This window comes from Solanum stenotomum, chromosome 1 (assembly GCF_019186545.1).
Source record: "Solanum stenotomum isolate F172 chromosome 1, ASM1918654v1, whole genome shotgun sequence".
In the NCBI taxonomy this organism is placed as follows: Eukaryota; Viridiplantae; Streptophyta; class Magnoliopsida; order Solanales; family Solanaceae; genus Solanum; species Solanum stenotomum.
In genome coordinates, this window is record NC_064282.1 from 28,114,061 (window position 1) to 28,134,348 (window position 20,288).

General features: G+C 37.0%; 1 pseudogene; it reads right to left on the reverse strand.

Moving 5' to 3' along the window:
* Positions 1 to 710: 710 nt before the first annotated feature.
* LOC125870131 (uncharacterized) lies at positions 711 to 19,955 on the reverse strand (annotated as a pseudogene).
* Positions 19,956 to 20,288: the final 333 nt, after the last annotated feature.

Here is a 20,288-nt window from a genome sequence, read left to right on the forward strand (position 1 = left end):
ATCAAACGAACAAGTTATCAACTTTTCTGTAAGCTACTTCATCAAATCTCTAGTTTTTTTTGTAAAGAAATAAAAGTCAAGTTCTTGTTTGTTTGAATCATTCTAAGAGTCATCGTTTTATGTTTTTGTTTGTTTTGGGGTTATTTTTATGTTATCTATTTATTTCCATAAAAATTTACATTCTTAGATGAATCTTTTAATGGGAGGTTTCAGCATCCTTTCTATGTTAGTGATCTTGATCTGTTTTTCCATGACAAAACTTCTACTTTGAGAATTTAAGAAAATATGATGTACGTAGAATATTGATACCACAAGTATATTTATAGTAATCAATTACCCCCTCCGTCCACTTTTAATTGTCATGATTTCCTTTTTTAGAGTCAAACTATAAGAACCTTGACTAACATTTTACTATGTATTTTTTCATCATTTGATATGCAAGAAATTGTAATTTACAGTATTTTTTGTATAGTTTTTGAATATCTAATTTTTTTTGTTTAAAATATCGAATTATCTAATCTAATTTAACTTTCAAAATTAGTCAAATTGACTTTTGAAAAGTGCAACATGACAAATAAAAGTGGACGGAGGGAGTATCATATTGTTTGGTAAGAATGAACTCATGTATAATAAGTAATTTTTCATAAATGGTAATAGAACATTTTAATAAGCAACTTTTTCCTTTGTGAATTATAATTGCAATTTGCATATTATTTACAATAGTACTCAATTGGAAAATTCTTTCCACTCAAATAATGAACTAAAAAAAACTTTGATGCTTCTTCAGGTATTCCTGTTGGATCTGTTCGATCTGTACACAGTAAATAAAAAGGTATTCCTGGTGGATCCAGCTCCTAGAAACCTCGCTAACTTCCATGACGTATTCAAGAGAAAAGCAGAAATTCAATGAGAGAACCTGAGATGCTGGGATACATATATTTTCACTACTCTGTCAGCCTCTTCTTCTTCAATGCGAGCCTTGTGGACAGACTTGAAGCCTTTAGCCCACTCTAAGAACTTCATGTCTACATAATTATCAGAAACATCTATAATTTCAACAATCTCATATTCGAAATCTTCTAGATAATTACGTTTCAGCTTAGCACTTCATTTTTTGTATACCGCCCAAACTTCACCTTTTCTACAGAAGATGTACCGACTTGTTCCCGTCGTTATAGAAAAGCAAATGGGGAAAGAATTGGAGTCAGAAAACTTTTGAGTAGTAACTTTGTATTTCCCAACCTAGTCCATATTTAGACGAAATTAGAGTCGTTAAGGTGTAGGGAAATCTGGTAACAATCGGGTGACTTATTTATATTTGATTACATGAGTGGTTAGATAAGTCGTTAAGGAATCTGTACGACTTTACGGAATTGAATTCGGGTGAATAGAACTCCCGGAATCGATCTTAGCATGAATGGTATTTTCTGAGCATCGTTGGTTAAAGGTGTGTTGTGAAATGGGGGTCTTGGAATTATTAAAATAGCTCACTAGTTCCGTGCAAGCCGCTAGGGNGGGGGGGGGGGGGGGGGGGGCGGCAGGGGGGGGGCGTTGTAGAGTGGTAGGTGCCGATGTGGCAGGGCAAACGTGACTTAAGGTTGTAAATAAACCCCAAAACGTCTTTATTCTTTACTTGTTTGCTTTGAGTGCTAAGGAACGACCCTCGACGAGTTCTTGACCATATTTCACCATTCTTGAGGCTAAAGATAAGGCTTTAACTCCCCAAATCCATTTTTCGATCCGTAGTAGTTTCTTCAGTAATTATCGATGGGTGAGGGTTTTGATCTGTGATTTATGGTGAAAGAAGCCCTAATTTAGGTATCGAGATCTTGGGTTGGCCTAGGGTTGATAATGTTGATTATAATCTGGGTAATTAGGCCTCGTTTATTGATCCTTGCGTTAATTGTATGTTTTTAGACCACGAATAAGCGAGAAGAATCCGAAAAGGGAAGATTCAAGTGCCTTAGGGGATTCAAGCTTGGATTCGAGGTAGGTGATGGTTGTGATTTCATGTTGGTGTGATATATGTTTGTAATTGCTCATTATAATGCATATATGTATGCGAATGTTGCATTATTGATCACCCTAATCATGAATGAGGATAATTGAATAATTGTAGGTCATGAATCACCTCTTGTTGTATGATTGTGAGAATATACATTATGATTGTGATTGTGGTTTGTTGAATGGATCGGGTGTTGCGTTTTGACACACTAACTTAGATCGGTTGCCACATTCCGGCATAAACATGGGATCAGTTGCCACTTTCCAGCATAAACATGAGGTCGGTTTCCGCGTTCTGGCATAAACATTGGATCGGGTACCACGTTCTGGTATGCTAACAGTTTGGGTGTGGGTCCCATGAGAGGACCATTATATTGGGTTCCGTTCGAGGACCATTGAAGTATGTTGTGTTTCTACTTGTGATTATTACGTTCATATCTAATAATGATTGATATTGGAAGACTGTATGTTGCTCTAAATTGATAACCAATATGTATTACTGAGAACGTGGAATGCTACATCGATCCTGAAAAGATGACTAATATTGTATATATTCGATATATGTATGTTTTATTATGTTGTGGGTACTTACATGTGTTTCACTTATTGGGATAGTCGTGTGATCCTACCAGTACACTATGATTGTGTATTGATATTGCACTTGCTTGTTCTTTGTTGAGTACAGGGCATCTTCAGGCGGATATTGATAAACCTCAGCTAGGTGACTTATGAGTGCTATCAGATTCAAGGGTGAGCCAGTTCTTTCAGGCTGCTATTGATCTTTCTTATTTAAGTCCACTCTTTTCGGACTCAGACTATTTGTTTAAGGTGTTTGTTTAGTTTTGGAGTTGTACCCCTTGTTCTTAGACTTGTCATTAATAGAATTTTGGTACATTTACTTTCAGATTCTAGGGGTTGTTCTTCCGCATTTGTTTGGTTAGTTGTTTGTTAAAACCTTGAAGTTTATGGGGACTCCATTTTTATAGTTATTTAAACTTGCTTTTGTATTTTTAAATGCCTTAGTTTTTATAAAATTTATTTGTTTGGATTGTAGTAATGGTTCTCCCACCGGAGGGTTCGTGTGGGTGCCAATCACGGCGGTCTGAGTCGTGACAGAGTTGGTATTAGAGCCCTAGGTTCGTTGATCTCATTGTACCAAAACAAGTCTAGTAGAGTCTTGCAGAATGGTACGATGACGTCCATACTTTTCTTCGAGAAACTATAGGACTTAAGGAAAAAACTCACTTCTTTCTACTCCTTCGTGCTATGACTTGAATCCAATTGGTATCTGAGTGATACAAATTGGTATATTTCCTCCTTCACTCTATGGTCCGAACTAGAGCAACAAACGTGGTAACACAATCACTAGCAAGATAGGATGTGTATAGACTACCGACAGTTGAATAGGGTCACTATTCAAAACAAGTATTCATTGTCTCAGATAGATGACCTTTTTGACCAATTGCAAAGTGCATCGATTTTCTCTAAGATTGATTTAAGGTCTGGTTACCATCAGTTAAAGGTTGAGGCGGTTAAGAATTGGGTTCGACCAAGTTCTATGATTGAAATTAGCAGTTTTGTGGGGCTCGCTAGCTACTATTGTCTCTTGCGGTATGAGTTGAGTCCAATTGGTATCTCAACGAAGTGAACTAGACGCCGTAGTTTGGGCTGAAGGGACACAAGCAAGTTAATTGGAACTGAGAAGGTTCCAATAGGTATCTGGCCTTAGGGGTCGTATAAGGCATAGACGATCAGTAATGGTCATATATGGAACGAACTAATTAAGAATTTGGACTTGTCAGCAAGTTGTAACTGCTTAAGCGTCGTAAAACTTGTTGAGAAAAGAAAGTCATCATGAGATTAAGTGCAAGGGGTCTAGATAAATTGCGATGTGGTTCGTAAGCGAGAAATATAGACGTGCGTTGCGACCAATTGATAACCATATGAGAGTCTGGGTGTATCCTGGGGATATGTGTGTGGTAGTGTTGAAAAGATGTAAAGGGATTCTAAATTGCATACTTTGTTGGGTTGACCGGGGGTAGACAATGATTGTCCTAGCTAAAGGGATTTTCTTTAATGCCTAGTTATAGCCAAGAAATCGAGGGGAAATATAGAAAAGATAGGAACACCAGAAATTGCTGGTAGGGGTTCTGTTTCTATCAGGGCCGCTGGGGTGGGATTTTCCCCGCCACGGCGAGCGCGCCAGTGTGGATTTCTCCCTCCAGAGCGGGATAGGGCGAGATAGAATCTCAGCCCTGTCTCCCCTGTTTTTCCCTAGTCACAAATATGGACCCCGAATCATACCCGAATTAACCCCTGCGATCTAATTCAGTGTTCATCAATCGAATATGAGTTATAGGTGTGTTAAAATTATGGAGAACTTAGCATATGAGGAGGAAATTAGCGAGGCCGTGGAGGCCAGGGAAATGGTAATGCAGGTAGAGCATGTCACGACCCGAGTCTACACCCTGGACGTGGCCGGCACTTAAGAACCATTGTTGGTCCCCAAGCGAACCCTCATCCTGGCTGACTACAAGCGGAAGACTAACTTAAGCATGCAAAAGCTTAAAACCGAATAAAATTCAATTAAACTCAACTTTTCAAAACTTTAACTCAAATGAACAACTTAGAATAATTCAACTCGCCATAAAAAAGGCACTCAAGTCCTTAAAACATTTAATAAATTAAATGAATAATACAGACTTCTCAGCTATACTGACTATCTATGATGCCTCTAACTGATAAAGATGGAAGTTGGGACAAGACCTACGACATCCTAACTAAACTGAAAAGTAAATGAAATCCTCCAAAAAATAAGGAGTCTCACCATAGCTAACTCAAACTCTCGGATGTATCAACGAAGCTCCTGTTGATGATCCTGAGTACATGTGTCTGCATCATGAAAAGATGCAGCCAAATGGCTCAGTACGTGGAATGTACAAGCATGTAAGATGAATTCTAAAGCATAACATAAGCTTGAAACTTGATACAAAGGAAACATACTTACCTCTTCTCAAACTTACTCAACTCAAGAAATACTCAAGGATACTCAAAACTACTCAACTTACTCAACTTAGAAGTATTCAAGGATAAGATACTCAACTCAGAGATTAGATACTCAACTCAAAGATATGATATTCGACTCTGGGTACTCAACTCTGGATACTCAACTCAATATAAAGCAATAATACATATGCAATATATGGAAAGCTTTATAAAACAGTAAAACAACTTAGTTCGTTAAAGAAATTGCAACAACAAACTCCACTTTACTTATATAATAAATTAATATAGTTTATGTGAGAGTTTCTCTAACCGAAAACCATCACATAAGAGTTATATTGATGATACAACACTTTACCTCACGCTGCCAAGGACCATCCTATACCTTCCCATCAGTATAGGACCTAACTGAATTTAGTGGATCCACTAGTCTATGCGAAAAGGATTCTTCTAAAAAGTATAACCCTTTTCTACTCATGATGGCTACATGGTTTTCATGGAGACTTGAGTTAATATGAAACTCGCATCCCCACATTGGTGCTCAATAATACTCCCAAAATGTACTTAGCTCATCTGTTTTTAAAACAACTTCTTCTCTGATTTGAGATAATTACTCAAACTTAGCTTAAAAGCTCTCTTGGAATCGATGTTCCCTTTTCTTGCTCAAAACTCTTTTGGAAATTTCAGTTTCCTCTCATCTTAAATGTGAAAACATTTACTCTTGGGAATACTCAGTTCCCATATATCATTTTAAAGAAACTGAACTTTAATCTTACTCTTTACTCAATTTCAAAGGTTAAGTCTTAAAACAAAGTTTAAACATTTGTAAAAGACTTCTTAAAATATGGTTCATTCCGAATAATGGACATGAACGACTGAATGCAAGGTTTTCAATAACCATAGATAGAACTCAATAATTAGAACTCAAGAACTTTAATGATACTACTCATCTCAAGATTTTTCGACTTACAGTGTTCATGAGGAATTATGGGCATGAAATATTCAACTCAAGTACTCAAAGATGCTTCTCAAAAGGGATTAGGAACTCAACACTTAAAGGCTTAGAACTTGAAGATACCATTTCTCTGAAAGATGCTCAACTTACGAAGTTCATGTTAAATTATGGCCATGAAACAACTCGACTCGATGTTCTACATAACTATATGGAACTCATGTGTACGACTCTTCTTATTCTTTGACTTACTTCCTCAAAACTTAGTTCAAATCGATAGTTGATCTCAAAGGATTCACAATTGAACTCAAAGGCTTTCATGAACTCTACTTTTAACTCTCTCTTGAATGTGAATTATGAATTCAAGAGTTATGGTTCATGATATGAAAGATCTCATGATGACAAAATAGACTCATGAATACAATCTCATCACTCTCATGCTCACTTACTCGAGCCTTGAAACAAGTTACTAGAAGTTGTAAAAGACTCCACAAAATTACTCAAAGGGATTTTCTTAGAATGTTCGAAAGAATTCTCAAAACTTAACTCTTAACTCTACCTTGAATTTAAATTATGAATTCAAGGTTATGATCATGTTATGAATGATTTCTAGGTGTTTAGAATTAGTTTAGAGTGTTTAGAATCAAAGGGGAGTAAATGTACCCTTTGAAAGAACTCAAATAGACGAAACAATGAAGAACGGGTGGGGGCAGGCGACCCTAGCCCTCTGAGTGGCGCTGGGTGCCAGGCCCTAACATTCAGAGAAGTGGTTGGGGCGCTCTGGCTGGCGTGACATGCCNCTACCTTGAATTTAAATTATGAATTCAAGGTTATGATCATGTTATGAATGATTTCTAGGTGTTTAGAATTAGTTTAGAGTGTTTAGAATCAAAGGGGAGTAAATGTACCCTTTGAAAGAACTCAAACAGACGAAACAGTGAAGAACGGGTGGGGGCAGGCGACCCTGGTCCTCTGAGTGGCGCAGGGTGCCAGGCCCTAACATTCAGAGAAGTAGTTGGGGCGCTCTGGCTGGCGTGACACGCCAGGCCCCAACCCAGAAAACTTCGACCACTATATTTGCTCGTTTTCTCACCCTAACTCACCTAGAATCGAGTGGTTTCTTCCCCAATCACTTGGATTGGATTACTTAACATAATTACACTCTAATATACTAAAAAAAACACTCAAATTACTAAATTTTATCTCAAGAGATCATCAAAACCCCAACACAACAAGATTTAGAATGAACTTCATGAACACCTATCAATTAGAACTCATCAAGAACTCTATCTTTCAACTTCAAGAACGAAATTTCGCTGAAAATAATATGATTGGCGTGTGGTTGAACAAACCCAACACTATGGAAGCTTACATACCTATTAGGGATCAAACCCATGGCGACAAACCGCAACAACTCTTAAGAACGTCGATGAACGCCTTCATCCTTTCTCTTTTCTCCTCTTCTCTCTTCTTCTTTTATGTTCTTGAACTCTCACCTAAAACTCTAGGCGTAAACTAGGATTATAAAATTGAACCTAATCAGATTATACCCCTAAAATATTACTAAAAATGAATTAAATCTGATTGGGTAAGAAAAAGACCAAAATACCCCTCTAAATTCCGGTTTTGCCTTTCCTTATCTAGACAACCCAACTTCGAATGGACATATCTCCCTCATACGAACTTGAAACTGTGCAAACTCGGTGGCGTTGGAGATATAATTCAAAGATATTCCCTACGGTATCTAGTATCAGACCTAACTCATCTTGAGCTAGATGTTATGGTCATTTGAAGTCGACCCAAAACTCATACTTAGCTTAACTTGCAAAATTTCAGATTTTGCTATTTCCAATTTATTTCTTTTTGGAACTCAAGGTGCTACATCTAATGACCTAACCTTAATACTTAAGAAATTTTAAATTCCTTGGTAAAATCCTACTCACAACGAAAAGTTTGAGTCTTAGCTCAAAAAAATTTCTGGGGTGTTACAATATCTCCCCCTTGGGATCATTCGTCCTCGAATAACGACTGGACTGGGTATGAAATGGGTTACTCTTACTAAGGTCTGCGACTAATGGTATGATCTTACTATATTCAAGCTTAACCCAAATCCTTAGGTTTGGGTTCTATACGTCTCTATAGGAAATCTCATCCCAAGACTATTACTCTTTACCACCACATTTGGCTCATATCAAGAACCACCTAATGTTTAACAACACCACATTCAAGCTTAGTACTCTAACAACTCCATTACTAATAGGACCTCTGAAAAGATATCTCTCATACTCTTTGGAACTCATTACTATCTTATTCTCAAATACTTGACTTGATTTCTTATCTCGTCATCTCCCCTTAGGTCTAAAGCTGACACTTGAAAGCTATGGACATATCCCATCATCTCTAACTGGTGTACATCCTCTTTTACTCTAACACTCGGGAGAAGCTTGTCTCATGGCTACCGAAATCTCCGTAAGTAGGTACTAAGACCACTTTCTAAGGTGTTTCTCTTAACCTCTTCTGATTACATACCACCTCAGTACACTTCTTAATGCTCTTGTTACTCTTGTGACTTAGCCACTCTTCACTACCCTTATCTACAAGTTAGGGTCTCTCACTTGTACTACTTACATTCATTGCAACAACCATATCAAATCCTCACCTACTCTATGTCAAGTTTACCATATAAAATTTCAAGACTCACATCATCACCCTCACGTTGCCCTTCTTCTTATCATGACACTCATCTCGAATTCAAGAATAATATTCATTACTAAACCCGAATATCAATACGATTGCTCGCCTACTATACTATACCTCATTCCTTGATCAGTTCTATAACCTTATGAACATCATGACCCTCTCAAATACATCATAAGCATAGATTAGATCTATCACCTTATGAATACTTTTTCTCTTCTATTCAACACTTACCCTTGGTCATTACCTACACAATGACACTTCATCACAAACTCCTTTCTAGCTAAAACACATTCTACCTCCTATGATGGAATCTTCACAACTCATCACTTCTTAGTCTACCCATAAGGGAAAACTCCTCATTAATAACTTACTAGGTGCATGACTATAGTAACATAGCTTGTCAAAACACCATCTCATTTTTCTTAGATTACTAAACCTATGCATATTAACTCTGAGCTCTTTCACTACTATTCCTCATGATCTCTTAATTCATGCTACCTTTTCGGATGAAAATCTTACCCAAGCTCTAATCATACTTCTTAAAAAGGATCTCAACTGAAACAAGGCTTAAGGAAAAGAGTACAACTCGTTTTTAGCTCAAACACACGATTTATATGAATATGGGTGCATTCCTCTAAAACTGAACACTTAACTTAATACTGGGCTTCTCTCAAGCCCCTCTGAAGTCTCATGACTTCCACAAAAACTCTTGCTAAGAACAACTCATCGACAAAGAACTGACTGTGCTTTTCAACCACCTCTAGTATGATGGGTAGTTGAAGGGATAGGAGAATACACGAGTTAGAATAAATCTCTATAACATAACTCTATTGTACGATTAAGAGTATGAAAGAAGGGAAACTTTTCTTAAATATTTGTAGTCCCTCGTATATAGAAGTAGGGCCCTCACAACCATAAATAAGATCCTCCTGACACGGCTTCACAGACACTCGAGGACACTTGAACTATGTGCTCTGATACCAAGTTTGTCACGACCCGAGTCTACACCCTGGACGTGACCAACACTTAAGAACCATTGATGGTCCCCAAGCAAACCCTCATCCTGGCTGACTACAAGTAGAAGACTAACTTAAGCATGCAAAAGCTTAAAACTGAATAAAATTCAATTAAACTCAACTTTTCTAAACTTTATCTCAAATGAACAACTTAGAATAAAAATAATATATTCAACTCGCCAAAAAATAAGCATTTAAGTCTTTAAAACATTTAATAAAATAAATGAATAACACAAACTTCTTAACTATACTAACTATCTACGAAGCCTCTAACTGATAAAGATGGAAGTCGGGACAAGACCCACGACATCCTGACTAAACTGAAAAGTAAATGAAATCCTCCGAATAATAAGGAGGCTCACCATAGCTAACTCGAACTCTCAGATGTAACAACGAATCTTCTGTTGATGATATACATGTGTCTGCATCATCAAAAGATGCAGGCCAAATGGCTCAGTACGTGGAATGTACGAGCATGTAAGAGGAATTCTAAACCATAACATAAGCTTGAAACTTGATACAAAGAAAACATGCTTACCTCTTCTCAAACTTACTCAACTCAAGGAATACTCAAGGATACNTATGTGCTCTGATACCAAGTTTGTCACGACCCGAGTCTACACCCTGGACGTGACCAACACTTAAGAACCATTGATGGTCCCCAAGCAAACCCTCATCCTGGCTGACTACAAATGGAAGACTAACTTAAGCATGCAAAAGCTTAAAACTGAATAAAATTCAATTAAACTCAACTTTTCTAAACTTTATCTCAAATGAACAACTTAGAATAAAAATAATATATTCAACTCGCCAAAAAATAAGCATTTAAGTCTTTAAAACATTTAATAAAATAAATGAATAACACAAACTTCTTAACTATACTAACTATCTACGAAGCCTCTAACTGATAAAGATGGAAGTCGGGACAAGACCCACGACATCCTGACTAAACTGAGAAGTAAATGAAATCCTCCGAATAATAAGGAGGCTCACCATAGGTAACTCGAAATCTCAGATGTAACAACGAATCTTCTGTTGATGATATACATGTGTCTGCATCATCAAAAGATGCAGGCCAAATGGCTCAGTACGTGGAATGTACGAGCATGTAAGAGGAATTCTAAAGCATAACATAAGCTTGAAACTTGATACAAAGGAAACATGCTTACCTCTTCTCAAACTTACTCAACTCAAGGAATACTCAAGGATACTAAAAACTACTCAACTTACTCAACTCAGAAGTATTCAAAGATAAGATACTCAACTTAGAGATTAGATGCTCAACTCAAAGATATGATATTCGACTCTAGGTACTCAACTCTGGATACTCAACTCAATATAAAGAAACAATACACATGCAATATATGGAAACCTCTATAAAATAGTAAAACAACTTAGTTCGTTAAAGAAAATGCAATAACAAACTCAACTTTACTTATATAATAAAGTAATATAGTTTATGTGGGAGTTTCTCTAACCGAAAACCATCACTTAAGAGCTATACTGATGATACAACACTTTACCTCACGCTGCCAAAGACCATCCTATACCTTCCCATCAGTATAGGACCTAACTGAACTTAGTGGATCCATTAGTCTATGCGAAAAGGATTCTTCTAAAAAGTATGACTATTTTCTACCCATGATGGCTGCATGATTTTCATGGAGACTTGAGTTAATATGAAACTCGCATCCCAACATCGGTGCTCAATAATACTCCCAGAATGTACTTAGCTCATCTGTTTTTAAAACAACTTCTTCTCTGATTTGAGATAATTACTCAAACTTAGCTTAAAAGCTCTCTTGGAATCGATGTTCCCTTTTCTTGCTTAAAAATCTTTTGGAAATCTCAGTTTCCTCTCATCTTAAATGTGAAAACAGTTACTCTTGGGAATACTTAGTTCCCATATATCATTTTAAAGAAAATGAACTTTACTCTTACTCTTTACTCAACTTCAAAGCTTAAGTCTTAAAACAATATTTAAACATTTGTAAAAGACTTCTTAAAATATGTTCATGCCGAATGATGGACATGAACGACTCAATGCAAGGTTTTCAATAACCATAGATAGAACTCAATACTTGGAACTCAAGAACTTCAATGATACTACTGATTTCAAAAATTTTCAACTTATTGTGTTCATGCGAAATTATGGGCATGAAATATTCAACTCAACTAATCAAAGATGCTTCTCAAAAGGGATTAGGAACTCAGCACTTAAAGGCTTAGAACTTGAAGATACCACTTCTCTGAAAGATGCTCAACTTACGAAGTTCATACAAAATTATGTGCATGAAACAACTCGACTCGATGGTCTACATAACTACATGGAACTCATGTATACGACTCTTCTTATTCTCTGACTTACTTCCTCAAAACTTAGTTCAAATCGATAGTTGATCTCAAAGGATTCACAATTGAACTCAAAGGCTTTCTTGAACTCTACTTTTAACTCTCTCTTTAATGTGAATTATGAATTCAACAGTTATGGTTCATGATATGAAAGATCTCATGATGACAAAATAGACTCATGAATACATTCTCCTAACTCTCATGCTCATTTACTCGAGTCTTGAAACAAGTTACTAGAAGTTGTAGAAGATTCCACAAAATGACTCAAAGGGATTTTCTTAGAATGTTCGAAAGAATTCTCAAAACTTAACTCTTAACTCTAACTTGAATTTGAATTATGAATTCAAGGTTATGATCATGTTATGAATGATTTCTAGGTGTTTAGAAGTAGTGTAGAGTGTTTAGAATCAAAGGGGAGTAAAGGTACTCTTTGAAAAAACTCAAACGGACGAAACGATGAAGAACAGGTGGGGGCAGGCGACCCTGGCACTCTGAGTGGCGCGGGGCACCAGCCCCTAACATTCAGAGAAGTTGTTGGGGCGCTCGGGCTGGCGTGACATGCCAGGCCCCAACCTAATAAACTTCGACGACTATCTTTGCTCGTGTTCTCACCCTAACTTACCTAGAATCGAGTGGTTTCTTCCCCAATCACTTGGAATCGATTACTTAACATAATTATATTCTAATATACTCCAAAAAACACTCAAATTACTAAATTTTATCTCAAGAAATCATCAAAACCCCAACACAACAGGATTTAGAATGAACTTCAAGAACACCTATCAAGAACTCATCAAGAACTCTTATCTTTCAACTTCAAGAATGAAATTTCGCTGAAAATAATATGATTGGCGTGTGGGTGAACAAAACCAACACTATGGAAGCTTACATACCTCTTAGTGATCAAATCCATGGCGGCAATCCGTAACAACTCTCAAGAACGTCGATGAACGCCTTCATCCTTTCTCTTTTGTCCTCTTCTCTCTTCTTGTTTTTTGTTCTTGAACTCTCAACTAAAACACTAGGCGTAAACTAGGATTAAAAAACTAAATCTAATCAGATTATACCCCTAAAATATTACTAAAAATGAATTAAATCTGATTAGGTAAGGAAAAGACCAAAATACCCCTCTAAAATCCGATTTGGCCTTTCCTTATCTAGATAGTTCAACTTCGAATGGACATATCTCCCTCATACGAACTCGAAACTGAGCAAACTTAGTGGCATTGGAAAGATAATTCAAAGATAATCCCTTCGGTGTCTGGTATCACACCTAACTCATCTTGAGCTAGAAGTTATGGTCATTTGAAGTCTACCCAAAACTCATACTTAGCTTAACTTACAAAATTTCAGATTTTGCTATTTCCAATTTAATTCTTTTTGGAACTGAAGGTGCTACATCTAGTGACTTGACCTTAATACTTAAGATGTTTTAAATTCCTTGGTAAAATCCTACTCACAACGAAAAGTTCGAGTTTTAGCTCAAAAAAATTTCTAGTGTGTTACAGAGCCGTAGTGCAGCCAGGCAAGGAGGTTGCCTGTCAAGACGATATGGCTCAGTTATATGCTCTTCCGGGCAAGACCAAGTTTGAGGGTACGATGCAGTGGTCACAAGTGCTACATTTGTTTGTGCCCGAATGGCTATTGTTTTGTTTGATCCAGGTTCTACTTATTCGTATGTGTCAGTTCAATGACCTTGGGATTTGATGTGGTTTGTGATATACTTGATTACCCCATCCATGTTTCTACCCACTTGAAGAGTCAGTCATAGTCACCAATGTGTATCGTGTTATCCTTTTGTGGTTATGGATTTTCAGATTTGGGTTGATATGGTTATGCTGGATGTAACTGACTAGATATAATCTTAGGCATGACTTGGTAGTCCCCCTATTATATTGGGCTTAATTGTAATACTAAGTCGGTAACTCTAGAAATTCTCGGTAGGGAAATATTAGAGTGGGAAGGGGTGTACAAGCCTAAGCTAGCTAAGATCATATCCTCCATTCGGGCTAAGAAACTGGTAGGGCAGAGTTGTTTGGCTTATTTGGCTCATGTTTAGGATATTGAGGCTGAGTCTCCCTCTATTAAGTCTGTTCATGTGGTGTATGAATTTAAGGAAGTGTTTTCTATGGATGTGCCTGGTATGTATACATTTCTGCATTGACTTGGAATCTGCACTTGCCCCATTTCCATCCCTCCGTATCATATGGCTTTAGCAGAATTAAGAGAGCTTAAGGCTCAAATCCAAGAGCTTTTTGATAAAGGTTTCATCTGTCCTAGTGTTTCCAAGTGGGGTGCTCCTGTCTTGTTTGTTAAGAAGAAGGAGGGTAGTATGATAGCTGATGATTTTATCTTAATCCATAAGGGAGTGGATTAATATCGGGATGTAAGCTTATGGATAAAGAAAGTCTCATTGAGTGTACTTGGGCGAAGGAAAGTAAAGATGTTAGTAAGAAAGTGCGTATAAATTGGGTTAGTCCTTTGAATTTGATGAATTTACCTGAGTTTGAGGCGTCGTGTTGATGAAGAGGTTGACTTTGTAGTGATAGTCAAGGCTGACTGAGTGTAATGGTAATAAGAGTTCGTGATGGATTATGACAGGATGCAAATATATAATAAGGTTATTGGTTAAGAGAAATTTGTACAGTAATTATGACTTGCGAGTATCTAAGGTTGTGGTTTTCTAATATTTGGTGAGTAACGTGGTTGTATGGAAAGTTTTAAGAGATGGTGGGACACCACTCGAATAGAATTTAAAAGATCTAGGGTCATGATGAAGAAAAATAGTGGGATGTAGTACAACCTTTAGAGAGAGGCGAGAGCAAGAATATTTTATTTGACTCTTAAGGCTAAAGAGGTATCTTCAGAGGGGTAGATAATTGGGTTCAGAGACGCGTGATTTCATTTATTTTGTTGTGGCTATGGTAATAGTGTCACAAGTCCATCAGATGGGTTAAAAACTATTGAAAAAGACTTGAGAAAGGATTCTGCAGACATTAGCTTGAGCGTGATGATAAGTGCTTGGGTTTGTTTTTGAGTCTAGTAATGAGTATAATTGAAATTTCACGAAATATATGGTAAGATCAATGGAGATGCGATCAATGATAAACGGAGATCCATGAATTCATAAAAATCTTCAAGGTACAAGCTAATGTTGATAGAGAAAGGAATGGTGAAAATTACAATTCAGATTTTTCATTGTGAGTCTACATTCGTGGTGATGTATTTTGTCAAGGTATGAATTGGCAAGGTGAGAAATGATCAATTGTATCCGATATTGAGCATTTGAAAGGGCTTACACTTGGGTTGAGTCGTAAGTTTACCACTATTGATTGTTAAGTACCTAAGAAAGGTTTCATTTTTAAAAGTGCTAGTTTACAATAAGGTAAATGGTCGAAGTGTGAATGATGCTTGTTAGTATTGTGAATATGACTCAATAGCTATGCTCTAGTGTGTTTTCACTTTTGTGGGTGGATCCCTAGTGGTGGATCAGGGGTACCAAATCCTGCGATGTTCTCTTGGTTGAGAGGGAAGATTGGGAAGATTTGGTTATTTCGAATAACATAATTGGTGTTGTCTTGGAGTTGTTAAAATATTTTAGTGGTTCTATATGTACCACCTTGCTTATTATGAGAATTTATAGAAGAGCTATCATGCATATTTGCGATTGTCCGGCAATCTTAATATTCCTCTAGTTGTCGATGTCATGTATCGATTATGTGTGGTTGAATGTGGGGATCATTGGGTCCAATTCTACTATTCTTAAGAGATAATCTATAATTACTAAATCTAGCATTTCGATAGTGTTGTTGGAGAGGTTGTATGCTAGGACATATCCCTCGATGAGTATCTGATTTCTAAAGATCAAATTAGTTATAACTTAAGCTCATGGGAATTTATGTTGTGGGATGGAGATGTTGTTGAGAACTGTGATTGTTGGGTATTATGAGTGTGTGTTGGTTGGTTCAGGTTCACTTCTAATTGTAGTGAGTATTGATTTAGAATGTTATCATGCTTATGTGAGAAAGGATTAGTCCTGATGATTGTGTCAAGATCCTTGATAACATGTGGCAGACGTGTGTATGATCAACTTTAGTGGCTGTTGGGAATCGTTTTGTTGATTAGTTAAGTTTACATAGAACAATATTTATCAATCTAGTGTTGAGATGACTTCATTGAGGCATTGTATGGGAGGATGTGTAGGTGTTCAATTGGTTGGTTTGAGGTTGAAGACGTGAAACCTTTGAGAGTTGATTTGGTGAAAGATGTTCAAGGTAAGGTGAGAAGTATCCAATCTAAGCTTCTAGCAAACCAGAGTCGACAGAAAAAGTATGTGGGACAAGTAAACCGAGTTATTCGATGATTTAGATACTACTCTATTCTTTCTTTAGCCCTTTTCTTCTAGTTGTCACTCGGGGACGAATGGTGGGTAAATTGGTATCTATTGTAACGACCTATTCCTGTCGTTATAGAAAAGCTGATGGGGAAAGAATTGAGGTCAGAAAACTTTTGAGTAGTAACTTTGGATTTCCCAACCTAGTCCAAATTTGGACAAAATCAGAGTCGTTAAGATGTAAGGAAATCTGGTAACAATCGATTGACTTATTTATGATTTTGATTACATGAGTGGTTAAATAAGTCGTTAAGGAATCTGTATGACTTTACGAAATTGAATTCGGGTGAGTAGAACTCCCGAAATCGATCTTAGTGTGAACCGTATTTTTTTAGCGTCGTTAAATAAAGGTGTGTTGTGAAATGGGGGTCTTGTAATTATTAAAATTGCTCAATGGCTCCGTGCAAGCTCCTGGGGCGGGATTTATGCGACTTAAGGTCGTAAATAAACCCCAAAACTTCTTTATTTTGCACTTTTCAGCTTTGAGAGCTAAGGAACGACCCTAGACGAGTTCTTGTCCGTTTTCACCATTCTTGAGGCTAAAGGTAAGGTTTTAAGTCCTCGAATTCATTTTTTGATTAGTAAAACGTAGTTTCTTGGGTAATTATCAATGGGGGAGCGTTTGATATGTGATTTATGGTAGAAGAAGCCCTAATTTGGGTATTGGGATCTTGGGTTGGCCTAGGGTTGATAATGTTGATTATAATATGGGTAATTAGGCCTCGTTTATTGATCCTTGCATTAATTGTATGTTTTTAGACCACAAACAAGCGAGAAGAATCCGGAAAGGAAAGATTCAAGTGCCTTGGGGGATTCAAGCTTGGATTCGGGGTAGGTGATGGTTGTGATTTCATGTTGTTATGATATATGTTTGTAATTGCTCATTATAATGCATGTATGTATGCGAATGTTGTATTATTGATCACCCTAATCGTAAATGAGGATAATTGAATGCCATGAATCACCTCTTGTTGTATGATTGTGAGAATATACATTGTGATTGTGGTTTGTTGAATGGTTCGGGTGTTGCGTTCCGACACACTAACATGGATCGGTTGCCATGTTCCAGCATAAACATAGGATCGGTTACCGCGTTCCGGCATAAACATGGGATCGATTGCCACGTTCCGGCATAAATATTGGACCGGGTACCACGTTCTGGTATGCTAACAGTTTGGGTATGGGTTCCATGAGAGGATTACGTTCATATCTAATGATGATTGATATTGGAAGACTGTATGTTGCTCTAAATTGATAACCAATGTGTATTACTGAGAACGTGGAATACTACATTGATCCTGAAAAGATAACTAATATTGTATATGTTAGATATATGTTTGTTTTATAATGTTGTGGTTACTTGCATGCGTTTCACTTATTGGGATAGTCGTGTGATCCTACCAGTATACTGTGGTTGTGTACTGATACTGCACTTGCTTGTTCTTTGTTGAGTACATGGCATCTTCTGGCGGCTATTAATAATTCCAGCTAGGTGACTGTTGAGCGTGTTCAGATTCAAGGGTGAACCAGTTCTTTCAGGCTGCCATGGATCTTTGTTTAAGTCCACTCTTTTCGAACTCTGACTATTTTTTAAAGGTGTTTGTTTAGTTTCGGGATTGTACCCTTTGTTCTTAGATTTATCATTAGTAGAGTTCTAGTACATTGACTTTCAGGTTCTAGGGGTTGTTTTTCAGCATTAGTTTGGTTAGTTGTTTGTTAAAACCTTAAAGTTTATGGGGACTTCATTTTTATAGTCATTTAAACCTGTTTCCGTATCTTTAAATGTCTTAGTTATCATAGAATTTGTTTGTTTGGGTTGTGGTAATGGTTCTCCCACCGAAGGGTTCGTGTGGGTGCCAATCATGACGGTCTGGATCGTGACAGTAGATATTGTATACTCCCCTCTTCATAGGTTCTGTTGCTATTACATGTGAAAAGTTATTGGTTACTTTATAGTTGTTCGGCTTACTGTTTTGAAACTTAAACAATGCACAACCAATTGACATTGTTTTATCATGCCACTGTATTGTACTTTAAGGGAGTGGACAGGCATAAAACCATGCCACATGCAATACAAATTCAGGGAGAATATCTATCTTCTTTATCTGCCCATAGTAACGGGGAAAGACATCTTCATTGTTGTATATCGCCCAACATTGACCGAATTGAAACTTCTCTAGTGATCTCTCAACAGAAAATTTGTAAAACTCGGGTTCAGGAACCTTATTAGGTACTAATGCAATATAGTTTTCAGCAGAATTTACAGAATCCATGAAATTAGATGGCTCTCTTTGGTCTATGGATGAAGCAGAAATGTCTACTTGGTAAGTAGGTAAGGAGGAATGGTCAAGTTCAAAGGATCCTTCAGCACCAAATCTGTAAAACTCGGGTTCAGGACGAACCTGATTAGGTACTGATAAAACACAGTTTTCTGCAAAATTTATAGAATCCATGAGATGAGTTGTCGCTCTATGGTCTATGGATGAAGAAGAAATTCCTACTTGGTCAGTAGGTAAGGAGGAAGGGTCTAGCTCAAAGGATCCTTCAGGAACATTATCCCTCACCATCCCTATCATCTTCATAGAAGGAATTCTATGAGAGAATCTAAACATATCCTTTGCAGGAACTAGAAATGGATCTCCTGCTCGACGGAAAAGACATGTAAATCCTTTTGCTTTAACCAAGTATGCAACATGCAGGCCAACAGAATCAACATAGTTTGACAAAACCTCGATAAACTCATAGTTGAAATTTTATTACTCCCAAGATGAGGACAGCAGCTCATATCCCAATCTTTAGAGAGGGGCCAAGTTTCTCCTTCCAATGGAAATATCTTTATTGCATCGCAGTTGTTTCCATTCATTGAACATGCCAAATGTGAGAACATAGGAAGATCTTTAATGTCTTCTGAGGTTCCTAGTCTGTACCTAGAACAAGAAGCTGGAAATTCCTCACATAGCCATTTGGTTTCATCGTCACTCAGCGGCTCTGGCTCTTATGTACAATTTAAATGCAGGAGATAAAATATTCCTAATGATTGCATAGAATCTAGGCATGACATCCAGGGTGTCATAGGCAGCCCATACTTTCCCAACCTTAAAGCAGGACTTGCCCTTGTCCTTGTCAAAATAGCTAAAATTTGTATCTGCATATTCAAATGTTTTCAACTCAGTCATAGTAGAAGGCCCTACATCTGAAGGAAGATCTACACTTCATTTTGCAGTCTCAATTCCATCTTTGTGTTCTGCAAGCTCTCTTCAGAGGACAAATGTTTCACCTCAGAGGACTCCTTAGTAGGAGAGGGATATCCAACCCCCTTAAATCGCTTAGAAGCATCTTCTTCTTCATCACTTAGATAATTGACACGATGTATATGCCACGTATATCTTAGTTGGTTTTCCTCATTGAGACACAGAAAATTCTGCCTAAGTAGATAAGCACTTACTACACAATTTTCAGTAGATTTTATTGATGTCTTTTTTCTATTTCCCATCATCTCTTCAGCAATGATGGCTTCTTCTTTATTGTAGTCCATCACTATTTTACAATGAAAAACAAATGTATCATTCACCATAAAGATCAACGTTATACATTAATAAAACTTCAAAGATAAAAGAACCCCACAAAACAAATAATAACTTGTTTGTTTGAGAATGCAAATTAAAGAGGAAAATTCTCAAGTGAAGAAATTTGTAAATATAGAAAAATTCTCAGGCTTATGATAATACATTTTGTCTTAATGAGTAGGATACATGAGGATTAGTAGTTTCTCTCATTCTTTACAACATTTTAATTGATTTAATTTAATGAGTAGGAGTCAAAAAGGATAAATTTCAAAGTTTAGTTCTTCTGATATTTTTTAAGCATT